The sequence below is a fragment of the Triticum urartu genome, chromosome 4A, assembly GCF_056163025.1.
Source record: "Triticum urartu cultivar PI428250 chromosome 4A, HENAU_Tu73, whole genome shotgun sequence".
NCBI lineage: Eukaryota > Viridiplantae > Streptophyta > Magnoliopsida > Poales > Poaceae > Triticum > Triticum urartu.
In genome coordinates this window covers 225,806,953-225,820,538 of record NC_141876.1, presented here as the reverse complement: position 1 = coordinate 225,820,538, position 13,586 = coordinate 225,806,953, and the positions used below count along the sequence as shown (strand labels likewise).

The window sequence follows — 13,586 nt, the reverse complement described above, 5'->3', positions numbered from 1 at the left end:
GCAAACGAACTATACGATCTTGTGCTATGTTTAGGATTAGGTCTTGTCCATCACATCATTCTCCTAATGATGTGATCCCGTTATCAATGACATCCCCATGTCCATAGTCAGGAAACCATGACTATCTGTTGATCAACGAGCTAGTCAACTAGAGGCTTACTAGGGACATGTTGGTGTCTGTGTATTCATATATGTATTACGATTTCCGGATAACACAATTATATCATGAATAAAAGACAATTATCATGAACAAGGAAATATAATAATAATCCTTTTATTATTGCCTCTAGGGCATATTTCCAACAGTCTCCCACTTGCACTAGAGTCAATAATCTAGTTACATTGTGATGAATTGAACACCCATGGAATGCTGGTGTTGATCATGTTTTGCTCTTGGGAGAGGTTTAGTCAATGGATCTGCTACATTCAGGTCCATATGCACTTTACAAATATCTATGTCTCCATCTTGAACATTTTCACCAATGGAGTTGAAGCGACGCTTGATGTGCCTGGTCTTCTTGTGAAACCTGGGCTCCTTGGCAAGTGCAATAGCTCCACTGTTGTCACAGAAGAGTTTGATTGGCCCCGACGCATTGGGTATGACTCCTAGGTTGGTGATGAACTCCTTCACCCAAATTGCTTCATGCGCTGCCTCTGAGGCTGCCATGTACTCCGCTTCACATGTAGATCCCGCCACGACGCTCTGCTTGCAACTGCACCAGCTTACTGCCCCACCATTCCAAATATACACGTATCCGGTTTGTGACTTAGAGTCATCCAGATCTGTGTCAAAGCTAGCATCGACGTAACCCTTTACGACAAGCTCTTCGTCACCTCCATAAACGAGAAACATTTCCTTAGTCCTTTTCAGGTACTTCAGGATATTCTTGACCGCTGTCCGGTGTTCCTTGCCGGGATTACTTTGGTACCTTCCTACCAAACTTACGGCAAGGTTTACATTAGGTCTGGTACACAGCATGGCATACATAATAGAACCTATGGCTGAGGCATAGGGGATGACACTCATCTCTTCTATATCTTCTGCCATACATTGAGCTAAGCTCAATTTCACACCTTGCAACACAGGCAAGAACCCCTTCTTAGACTGATCCATATTGAACTTCTTCAATATCTTATCAAGGTATGTGCTCTGTGAAAGACCTATGAGGCGTCTTGATCTATCTCTATAGATCTTGATGCCTAATATATAAGCAGCTTCTCCAAGGTCCTTCATTGAAAAACTCTTATTCAAGTAGGCCTTAATGCTGTCCAAAAGCTCTATATCATTTCCCATCAAAAGTATGTCATCTACATATAATATGAGAAATGCTACAGAGCTCCCACTCACTTTCTTGTAAACGCAGGCTTCTCCATAAGTCTGCATAAACCCAAATGCTTAGATCATCTCATCAAAGAGAATGTTCCAACTCCGAGATGCTTGCACCAGCCCATAAATCGAGCGTTGGAGCTCGCACACCTTGTCAGCATTCTTAGGTCGACAAAACCTTCCGGCTGCATCATATACAGTTCTTCCTTAAGATAACCGTTAAGGAATGCTGTTTTGACGTCCATTTGCCATATCTCATAATCATAGTATGCGGCAATTGCTAACATGATTCGGACGGACTTCAGCTTTGCTACGGGAGAGAATGTCTCATCGTAGTCAACCCCTTGAACTTGTCGATAACCCTTAGCGACAAGCCTAGCTTTATAGATGGTAAAATTACCATCCGCGTCTGTCTTCTTCTTAACGATCCATTTATTTTCTATGGCTCGCCGATCATCGGGCAAGTCAGTCAAAGTCCATACTTCGTTTTCATACATGGATCCCATCTCGGATTTCATGGCTTCCAGCGATTTGTCGAAATCCGGGCCCGCCATCGCTTCTTCATAGTTCAAAGGTTCACCGTTGTCTAACAACATGATTTCCAAGACAGGGTTGCCGTACCACTCTGGTGCGAAACGTGTCCTTGTGGACCTTCGAAGTTCAGTAGGAGCTTGATCAGAAGTATCTTGATCATCATCATTAACTTCCTCTCTGTTTGGTGCAGGCACCACAGGAACATTTTCCTGTGTTGCGCCACTTTCCGGTTCAAGAGGCAATACTTCATCAAGCTCTACTTTCCTCCCACTTACTTCTTTCGAGAGAAAATCCTTCTCTAGAAAGGATCCATTCTTGGCAACAAAGATCTTGCCATCGGATCTAAGGTAGAAGGTATACCCAATAGTTTCTTTAGGGTATCCTATGAAGACGCATTTTTCTGACTTGGGTTCGAGCTTTTCAGGTTGAAGTTTCTTGACATAAGCATCGCATCCCCAAACTTTTAGAAACGACAGCTTAGGCTTCTTCCCAAACCATAATTCATACGGTGTCGTCTCAACGGATTTCGACAGAGCCCTATTTAAAGTGAATGCGGCAGTCTCTAAAGCATAGCCCCAAAAAGATAGCAGTAAATCGGTAAGAGACATCATAGATCGCACCATATCTAATAGAGTGCGATTACGACGTTCGGACACACCATTACGCTGAGGTGTTCCAGGCAGCGTGAGTTGTGAAACGATTCCACATTTTCTTAAGTGTGTACCAAATTCGTGACTCAAGTATTCTCCTCCACGATCTGATCGCAAAAACTTGATTTTTCTGTCACGTTGATTCTCAACCTCACTCTGAAATTCCTTGAACTTTTCAAAGGTTTCAGACTTGTGTTTCATTAAGTAGATATACCCATATCTACTCAAGTCATCAGTGAGGGTGAGAACATAACGATAGCCACCACGAGCCTCAACACTCATTGGACCGCACACATCAGTATGTATGATTTCCAGTAGGTTGGTTGCTCGCTCCATTGTTCCTGAGAACGAAGTCTTGGTCATCTTACCCATGAGGCATGGTTTGCACGTGTCAAATGATTCGTAATCAAGAGACTCTAAAAGTCCATCTGTATGAAGCTTCTTCATGCGTTTGACACCTATGTGACCAAGGCAGCAGTGCCACAAGTATGTGGGACTATCATTATCAACCTTACATCTTTTGGCATTCACACTATGAATATGTGTAGCATTACGCTCGAGATTCATTAAGAATAAACCATTCACCATAGGAGCATGACCATAAAACATATCTCTCATATAAATAGAACAACCATTATTCTCGGATTTAAATGAGTAGCCATCTCGTATTAAACAAGATCCTGATACAATGTTCATGCTCAAACTTGGCACTAAATAACAATTATTGAGGTTCAAAACTAATACCGTAGGTAAATGTAGAGGTAGCGTGCCGACGGCGATCACATCGACCTTGGAACCATTCCCGACGCGCATCGTCACCTCGTCCTTCGCCAATCTCCGCTTATTCCGCAGCTCCTGCTTTGAGTTACAAATGTGAGCAAATGCACCGGTATCAAATACCCATGAGCTACTACGAGTATTGGTAAGGTACACATCAATTACATGTATATCACATATACCTTTCGTTTTGCTGGCCTTCTTGTCCGCTAAGTATTTGGGGCAGTTCCACTTCCAGTGACCACTTCCCTTGCAATAAAAACACTCAGTCTCGGGCTTGGGTCCATTCTTTGGCTTCTTCCCGGCAGCTTGCTTGCCGGGCGCGGCAACTCCCTTGCCGTCCTTCTTGAAGTTCTTCTTACCCTTGCCTTTCTTGAACTTAGTGGTTTTATTCACCATCAACACTTGATGGTCCTTTTTGACTTCTACCTCTGCTGATTTCAGCATTGCAAATACTTCAGGAATGGTCTTTTCCATCCCCTGCATATTGAAATTCATCACAAAGCTCTTGTAGCTTGGTGGAAGCGACTGGAGGATTCTGTCAATGACCACGTCATCCGGGAGATTAACTCCCAGCTGAGTCAAGCGGTTATGTAACCCAGACATAGTGAGTATGTGCTCACTGACAGAACTATTTTCCTCCATCTTACAGCTGAAGAACTTGTCGGAGACTTCATATCTCTCGACCCGGGCATGAGCTTGGAAAACCATTTTAAGCTCTTTGAACATCACATATGCTTCGTGTCGCTCAAAATGCTTTTGGAGCCCCGGTTCTAAGCTGTAAAGCATGCCGCACTGAACAAGGGAGTAATCATCAGCACGTGCCTGCCAAGCGTTCATAACGTCTTGGTTCTGTAGGATGGGTGCGTCACCTAGCGGTGCTAGTAGGACATAATCTTTCTTGGCAGCTATGAGGATGATCCTCAGGTTCCGGACCCAGTCCGTATAGTTGCTGCCATCGTCTTTCAGCTTGGTTTTCTCTAGGAACGCGTTGAAGTTGAGGACAACGTTGGCCATTTGATCTACAAGACATTCTGTAAAGATTTTAGACTAAGTTCATGATAATTAAGTTCATCTAGTCAAATTATTCAATGAACTCCCACTTAGATAGACATCCCTCCAGTCATCTAAGTATAACATGATCCGAGTTGACTAGGCCGTGTCCGATCATCATGTGAGACGGACTAGTCAACATCGGTGAACATCTTCATGTTGATCGTATCTTCTATATGACTCATGCTCGACCTTTCGGTCTTCTGTGTTCCGAGGCCATGTCTGTACATGCTAGGCTCGTCAAGTCAACCTAAGTGTATTGCGTGTGTAAATCTGTCTTACACCCGTTGTATGTGAACGTTGGAATCTATCACACCCGATCATCACGTGGTGCTTCGGAACAACGAATTGTCGCAACGGCGCACAGTTAGGGGGGACACTTTCTTGAAATTATTATGCGGGATCATCTTATTTACTGCCGTCGTTCTAAGTAAACAAGATGCAAAAACATGATAAACATCACATGCAATCAAATAATAATAGTGACATGATATGGCCTATATCACATAGCTCCTTTGATCTCCATCTTGGGGCTCCATGATCATCTTGTCACTGCCATGACACCATGATCTCCATCATCATGATCTCCATCATCGTGTCTCCATGAAGTTGCTTCCCAACTATTACTTCTACTACTATGGCTAACGCATTTAGCAATAAAGTAAAGTAATTTACATGGCGTTTCTCAATGACACGCAGGTCATACAAAAAATAAAGACAACTCCTATGGCTCCTGCCGGTTGTCATACTCATCGACATGCAAGTCGTGATTCCTATTACAAGAACATGATCTCATACATCACATATATATCATTCATCATTCATCACAACTTTGGCCATATCACATCACAAATCACTTGCTGCAAAAACAAGTTAGATGTCCTCTAATTGTTGTTGCAAGTTTTGCGTGGCTGCAGAAGGGTTCTAGCAAGAACGTTTTCTTACCTACGTAATAGCCACAACGTGATTTGTCAACTTCTATTTACCCTTCATAAGGACCCTTTTCATCGAATCCGCTCCAACTAAAGTGGGAGAGACAGACACCCGCTAGCCACCTTATGCAACTAGTGCATGTCAGTCGGTGGAACCAGTCTCACGTAAGCTTACGTGTAAGGTCGGTCCGGGCCGCTTCATCCCATAATACCGCTGAAGCAAGATAAGACTAGTAGCGCCAAGAAAGTTGACAACATCTACGCCCACAACAAATTGTGTTCTACTCGTGCAAGGAGAACTACGCATAGACCTAGCTCATGATGCCACTGTTGGGGAACTTTGCAGAAAACAAAAATTTTCCTACGGTTTCACCAAGATCCATCTATGAGTTCATCTAGCAATGAGTGATTGGATTGTATCTACATACCTTTGTAGATCACGCGCGGAAGCGTTCAAAGAACGGGGATGAGGAAGACGTACTCGACGTGATCCAAATCACCAGAGATCCTAGCGCCGAACGGACGGCACCTCCGTGTTCAACACACGTACGGTAAGCGTGACGTCTCCTCCTTCTTGATCCAGCAAGGGGGAAGGAGAGGTTGACGAAGATCCAGCAGCACGACGGCGTGGTGGTGGATGCAGGGCGTCACAGCAGCAGGGCTTCGCCGTATACTGCGAGAGAGAGAGGTGTAGCAGGGGAGAGGGAGGCGCCAAGACTCAAGGTATGGCTGCCCCCTCCCTCCCCCCCTTTACATAGGCTCCCCTAGGGGGGGCGCCGGCCAAGGGTGGAGTAGCCCCCAAGGCAAGGTGGGGCGCCCCCCACCCCTAGGGTTCCAACCCTAGGCGCATGGGGTGGGCCTAGGGGGGCGCACCAGCCCATTATGGGCTGGTTCCCCTCCCCACTTTGGCCCATGGGTCCCTCCGGGATGGGTGGCCCCACCCAGTGGACCCCCGGGACCCTTCCGGTGGTCTCGGTACAATACCGGTGACCCCGAAACTCTCCCGATGGCCGAAACTGCACTTCCTATATATAATTCTTCACCTCCGGACCATTCCAGAACTCCTCGTGACGTCCAGGATCTCATCCAGGACTCCGAACAACTTTCGGGTTACTGCATATTCATATCTCTACAACCCTAGCGTCACCGAACCTTAAGTGTGTAGACCCTACGGGTTCGGGAGACATGTAGACATGACCGAGACAGCTCTCCAGTCAATAACCAACAGCGGGATCTGGATACCCATGTTGGCTCCCACATGCTCCTCGATGATCTCATCGGATGAACCATGATGTCGAGGATTCAAGCAACCCCGTATACAATTCCCTTTGTCAATCGGTACGTTACTTGCCCGAGATTCGATCATCGGTATCCCAATACCTCGTTCAATCTCGTTACCGGCAAGTCACTTTACTCGTACCGTAATGCATGATCCCGTGACCAGACACTTGGTCACTTTGAGCTCATTATGATGATGCATTACCGAGTGGGCCCAGAGATACCTCTCCGTCATACGGAGTGACAAATCCCAGTCTTGATCCGTGTCAACCCAACAGACACTTTCGGAGATACCCGTAGTATACCTTTATAGTCACCTAGTTACGTTGTGACGTTTGGTATACCCAGAGCACTCCTACGGTATCCGGGAGTTACACGATCTCATGGTCTAAGGAAAAGATACTTGACATTGGAAAAACTCTAGCAAATGAACTATACGATCTTGTGCTATGTTTAGGATTGGGTCTTGTCCATCACATCATTCTCCTAATGATGTGATCTTGTTATCAATGACATCCCCATGTCCATAGTCAGGAAACCATGACTATCTGTTGATCAACGAGCTAGTCAACTAGAGGCTTACTAGGGACATGTTGGTGTCTGTGTATTCACACATGTATTACGATTTCCGGATAACACAATTATAGCATGAATAAAAGACAATTATCATGAACAAGGAAATATAATAATAATCCTTTTATTATTGCCTCTAGGGCATATTTCCAGCACCACTGGCTAACCAGGATCGCCAAGGGTGACGGACTCCTGCCCCCTCCGCCAGCCGGCCCGCCGCCTCCTCCTCCACAGCAGCTGGTGGCTCGGCCAGTCGGCACCATACAAGATGATTATCCTGAAGACCATGGAGCTTATGTCGTGTTCACCAGCGTGGCCGGCGACAGGCGCAGCAGACGGTAGTAGTGATAAGAAGTAAATGCGTTAGAATCAGAGACCCCGGAATTCATGGATTGGTCTGAGAAGCCCGTCAGCTGGAGCCAAGCCGACCACCCGGAGGTGATGCCCAATCCCGGCTATTATGCTCTGGTGTTGGATGCCACGTTTGCCACGGAGAGGCGAGCTTCTCGCTTCTCCTGAGTTCTGATAGATGGCGGCAGCAGCATCAACATTCTGTACAAAGATAACATGGAGAAGTTGGGAATCAAGCAGAGACATCTACAGCCCAGCCGGATTATTTTTCATCGCATAGTTCCTGGCCTTTCCTGTTCACCAGTCGACAAGACTCAGATAGATGTCCCCTTCAGGGACAAAAATCATTTCCGCTGAGAGCCAGTCTGGTTTGAGGTGGTGGACCTTGAGAGCCCCCAGTATGCTTACCTGAAGATGAAGATGTCGAGCTCCAAGGGAATCCTAACCGTGGCAGGGGACTACAAGAAGTCGTCCGCCTGCGCAGCAGAGGGCAGCCAGTTAGCCAAGTCCCTCGTGATCGCGGCTGAGAAGCAGCTCCTTGACCGGGTTGTGGAGATGGTCGGCAAGCAGCCGGAAATGTCACCCAACCCCAAGGAGTCGGAAGTCGAGGGCTCGTTCAAGCCGGTAAAGGAAACAAAGAAGATACCCTTGGACCCGGAGCACCCGGAGAGGCACGCCGTCATAGGTGCAAACCTTGAAAGCAAATAGGAAGGCGAGCTCGTCGATTTCCTTCATGAGAATCGGGAAATCTTTGCATAGTCTCCCAAGGACATGTCGGGTGTTCCGACGGAATTCGCCGAGCACAAGCTACACGTCCGGTCCGATGACAAGCCAATTAGGCAGCCCTTGCGCCGCCTCTCGGAGAAGATAAGTGTTGTTGGAGAAGAGATAGCCCGGCTTCTAGCAGCTGGCTTCAGCATGGAAGTATTCTTTCCAGAGTGGTTAGCCAACCCGGTCCTAGTGTTGAAGAAGAACAAGCAGTGGCGCATGTGTATTGATTATACCAGCCTCAACAAAGCATGCACCAAAGACCCATTTGCTCTGCCAAGAATCGACCAAGTGATTGACTCCACAGCCGGATGCGAGCTGTTGAGCTTTTTGGATGCATACTCAGGGTATCACCAGATCAAGCTGAGCCCGACCGACAGGCTGAAGACCGCCTTCATCACGCCATTCGGAGCCTTCTGTTACGTGACCATGACGTTTGGCTTGAGAAATGTCGGCGCCACGTTTCAGCGTTGCATGCAGAAGTGTCTCCTCAAGCATCTTGGCAGAAACGCCCACGTCTCTATGGACGATGTGGTGGTGAAGACAAAAAATCAAGGAACGCTACTAGAAGACCTCAAGGAGACCTTTGAGAACTTGCGTCGATTTCAAATCAAGCTCAACCCGAAGAAATGCGTCTTTGGAGTGCCAGCCAGCCAGCTCCTTGGCTTTCTGGTCTTAGAGTGCGGCATAGAGTGCAACCCTGTGAAGATCAAGGCCATCGAGAGGATGGAGGTGCCCACCTGACTGCTGCACATGCAAAAATTTACCAGCTCCTTAGCATCCATCAGCCGTCTCATCAGTCGGCTGGGCGAGAAAGCTCTTCCCCTATACCAGCTCATGAAGAAGACCACTTTTTTCGAGTGGAACGACAAGGATGATGAGGCTTTTCTCCAGCTCAAGAAGATGTTGGCCACTCCACCTGTTCTGGCAGCCCCTACTCCTAAGGAGCCCATGCTCCTTTACATCGCCGCCACTAGCCGGGTGGTCAGCACAGTCATAGTAGTGGAACGCAAGGAAGAAGGCAGAGCTCTACCAGTCCAGAGGCCGTTGTATTACCTGAGTGAAGTACTGTCAGCCTCCAAGCAGAACTACCCCCACTACCAGAAGATGTGCTACGGCATGTACTTTGCTGCCAAGAAACTAAAGCCATGCTTCCAAGAACACCTCATCACCGTGGTCTGCACGGCTCCACTTGCCGAGATCATTGGAAGCCGAGATTACTCGGGCCGAGTGGCCAAATGGGCCATCGATTTGGCCTCCTACACCATCTACTACCAGCCTCACACCACCATCAAGTCTCAAGCATTGGCGACTTCCTCGTCGACTGGGCCAAGACCCAGTACCTACCGCCAGCGCCAGATTCCACTCATTGGCGAATGCACTTTGATGGTTCCAAGATGTGCACCGGTTTGGGAGCCGACATCGTCCTCACCTCTCCCAAAGGCGACAAGCTCAGATATGTGCTGCAAATTCACTTTGCCGCCTCCAACAACGTTGCTGAATATGAAGCACTCATTCACGGGCTCCGGCTTGCCAAGGAACTCGGCATTCGCTGGATCTTGTGTTATGGAGATTCCGGCCTGGTGGTCCAGCAGTCGTCTGGTGACTGGGACGCCAAGGATGCAAACATGGCAAGCTACCACTTCCTCGTCCAGCAACTCAGCGGATACTTCAAAGTGCGAGTTCCTCCATGTGCCAAGAAATGACAATGAGCAAGCTGACACCTTGGCACGAATCGGCTCCACCCAGCAAGCAATACCAACCGGCGTCGCCCTGCAACACCTCCTCAAGCCATCTGCCAGACCATCACGAGAGTCGGATTCCATCTTTTTGCCGGCTCCTCCTGAAGCAGTCAGATCCAACTTGAGGACCCGAGCAGCCAGCACGGGGAATTCAGCAGGCGACCCGGAGACTGCAGCAGTCGGCCCGGGGACTTCATCAACTCAGCAAGCGGCAGCCGACTCCAACCCACCGCCTCCCGGCCCAACCTCCCTCGTGCAAGTAGCAGTCCTAGCAGCCGAAGAAATTGCAGCACCTTCATGGGCCCAGCCAATCCTCAACTTTTTGGTGAACAAAGAGCTGCCGACTGATGAGATCTCGGCCCGGCAAGTGCAACGCCGGGCAGCAGCGTACACCATAGTCAACAGAGAGCTTGTGAGGCGCAGTGTTACTGGTGTCTATCAGTGTTGCATGGAGCCGAAGCAAGGCCAAGCAATCCTTAGAGATATCCATCATGGCGAGTTTGGTCACCATGCAGCTTCAAGAGCACTAGTGGCCAAAGCTTTCTGCCACGGTTTTTTCTGGCCGACTGCTCTAGAAGACGCCAAGGATTTGGTCCAGAAATGCAAAGGGTGCCAGAAGTTTTGTTCAAAGCCACATCAGCCGGCTTCTGCACTCAAGACCATTCCCATTGCCTGGCCCTTTGCCGTCTAGGGCCTGGAGATGGTGGGGCCATTCAAGACAGCACACGACGGCATGACTCATCTGCTTGTCGTAGTGGACAAGTTCACCAAGTGGATAGAAGCAAAGCCAAATAAGAAGTTGAATGGTCCGACTGTTGTGACTTTAGTCTTTGACATCACCATCCAGTATGGCATACCACACAGCATCATCGCCGACAATGGCACAAACTTAGCGTCAGAACACCTTGGCCCGTTTCTGCGCAACGCAGGGCATCCGACTGGACCTAGCGTTCGTTGCCCATCAGCAGTCAAACGGCCAGGTGGAGCGAGCAAACGGCCTCCTTTTATCCAGCATCAAGCCCCGACTGGTCGAGCCTCTGGAGCGGTCGGCCGGCTGTTGGCTCGACGAGCTGTCGGCCATCCTCTAGAGCATGTGCACAACTCCGAACATGTCAACCGGCTTTACGCCTTTCTTCCTCGTCTATGGTGCCGAAACCGTCATCCCGACAGACATAGAATTCGACTCCCCTCTAGTTATCATGTACACCAAAGAGGGGGCAGAAGAAGCACGACAAGACGGTGTTGATCTGCTGGAAGAGGGCCGGCTGTTGGCACTTAGCTGATCCACCATCTACAAGCAGAGCCCGCGCCGATACTACAACTGAAAGGTCAATTCAAGATCCTTCCAAGAAGGAGACCTTGTGCTCCGGCTGATCCAGCGAACAGCCGGCCAGCACAAGCTCTCGGTACCTTGGGAAGGCCCCTTCATTATCAGCAAGGTGTTGGGCAACAACTCCTACTACCTCATCGACACTTAGAAGCCTCGAGCACGCAAAATAGATGACTCCGGAAAGGAGACGGAGCGACCATGGAATGCGAACCTCCTGTGAAGGTTTTTACAGTTGATGCAGTATGTACCATGCCAACTTTTGTATTAAGTACGATAACTCCGGGTCCCCGAGAAGAGCTCGGGGACTGCCCTCTTTTGTCTATATGATAAGTATTGCGCATGTCATTTGTGTTATTTCATTAGTCCGTCTGGCACCGGGTTCGACCAGTCGACTCGGGGACTTGCTGCCTTGTACTATGAAATGCTTCTTGCAGTCAAATAGTAATGAGTTGGCACCTAAGCTTTCTCCTGCCAGAAGCCGCAGCTCGCAGAGCAACTATTTGGTCAGCAGGAGTTAAGGCAGAAAGGGTGTCTGCATGAAAAATGTCTAAGGACCCAAAAGCATACACATAGTCCAAGCCGGCTTCCCGCCTCACCGACCAGCTGTCAAGTAGCCGGCCGGCTGGCTCCTACTTAACTTGCTAGAAAACTCTAATCGGCTAAGTACATGCCTTCCCGAAAGTGGCTAAGTACTTGACCCAGCCACAGTCCATGGAACGGCTGTTCGGCTGGCAAGACGGCAACCGATGGAAGGTGGCAAAGGAAAAAAGCCAAAGAGCAGAAAGCAAGGAAAGATCGAACTCGGTAAAAATATTTACACATCAAAAGGCCCTTGGCCGACATCCAACAAGAGTTTGAAATACACCCCGCGGGTGGAATTGTGCGAAATTAACAAAGTTTGCCGAGACTGATAAGCAGGAAGAAACGAAGGTAAAATGGCAGCCTAGGAAGCAGCAGACGGGTTCGGCGGAATGGTGGAGTCAGTGGTGCCGGCTGGTTGAGCGGCCGGCTGGCCGGTCTTCGCTTGATCGCCTTCAGCAGCAGCCGGCTCACTTGGGCGTGGCTCGTTGCTGGAGGTGCGGTCAAGTTGAGGCTGGTCGCCCGCTCCGACCTCTGGCGCCTCCTCTTCACCTTCCTCCTCCTCTTCGTCTTCTCCCTCGTCGCTGGAGTTGATCACCTTGGCCGAGTCCTCGCCATCCTCCAGGTTCAGCCCGAACCACTCTGGTGGCGCCTCGGCGCCGTTCTCAGCCAGCTCCGGGATGAAGATGCTGGTGTTGGTGTACTCGGCGATTGCCGCCGCCCGCTTGACAAGATCGCCATCCACTGCCACCAGCTCCTCCTGGGCTTCCTGTCGAAACGTGGTCAACTGGGCTAGATTTAGCCAGGGTACCATGCCTTGATGAACTCCAAGGCCTGACGTGCTTCGACCCGGGCCGAGGAGCCCTTCCACGCCTCAAGGCGGCCGGCCGCCACCTCCAGCCAGTCGGCGGTCCGGCCGGGTGTGAGTGGAGCGGGCATGTTGGGCCACAGGGCATAGATCGCTTGGGCGCCGACACGTTGAAGGCGGCACAGCATCCCATGAGTTGGCCGAAGACAAGCCTGGATGCTGAGAAGCTGCTCGCGAAGAGTGCAGGGGGGCGTTGGCGGCGATCTCCTTACCCTTTTGCCCTCCGTCCTTTGAGATCGGCCTCAATGGCCTGGTTGGCGGCGCCAGATTGACCTGGGAAGAAGTCTGCTCGGACAAAAAAGCAAAGAGTCAGATCAGAAACAAGAAGTCGTCTCGTTCAGAAGACGGCGGCTTGAAGAAAGAGTAAAGAAGGCATCTTACCATCGACCATGTCTTCAATCTCGTCAAAGCCGGCTGTCAGCATTGGCTCCTTGTCGGTCCAGGTAGAGTGCTCGGTCTCGAACTCAGCAAGGAGACCTGCCTCATTGTCCTCCGCCTCCTTCTGGGCCTTCTTGAGAAGCTCCGCCTGCTCCGCCAATTGTGTGACCAGCCGGTCACGCTCCTCGGCCAGCTTGTTGCAGTCCGCCTCCTTGGCATGCAACATGGTGTTGGCTTCGCCCAGATGTTGTTGTAGGGTGGCGTTGGCCTCTACAAAAGTAAAAGAAGAGAAGGACATCAATAATCAACAAAGAGAGATGTAGTTGCCATGAAGATCCGGCCCGACTACTCAGCAGTCGGCCCGAATCTTGGGGACTACAGCCCGCCGATGCGCCAGCGCGCCCCCGCGGAAAAAGAAGTTATCAAATATCAACAGAGAAGAAAAG

General features: G+C 49.5%; 1 pseudogene; it reads right to left on the bottom strand.

Annotated features, from left to right (window-relative positions):
• Window positions 1–12,258: 12,258 nt before the first annotated feature.
• On the bottom strand, window positions 12,259–12,890 carry LOC147975439 (uncharacterized; annotated as a pseudogene).
• Between the last annotated feature and the right edge of the window lie 696 nt (window positions 12,891–13,586).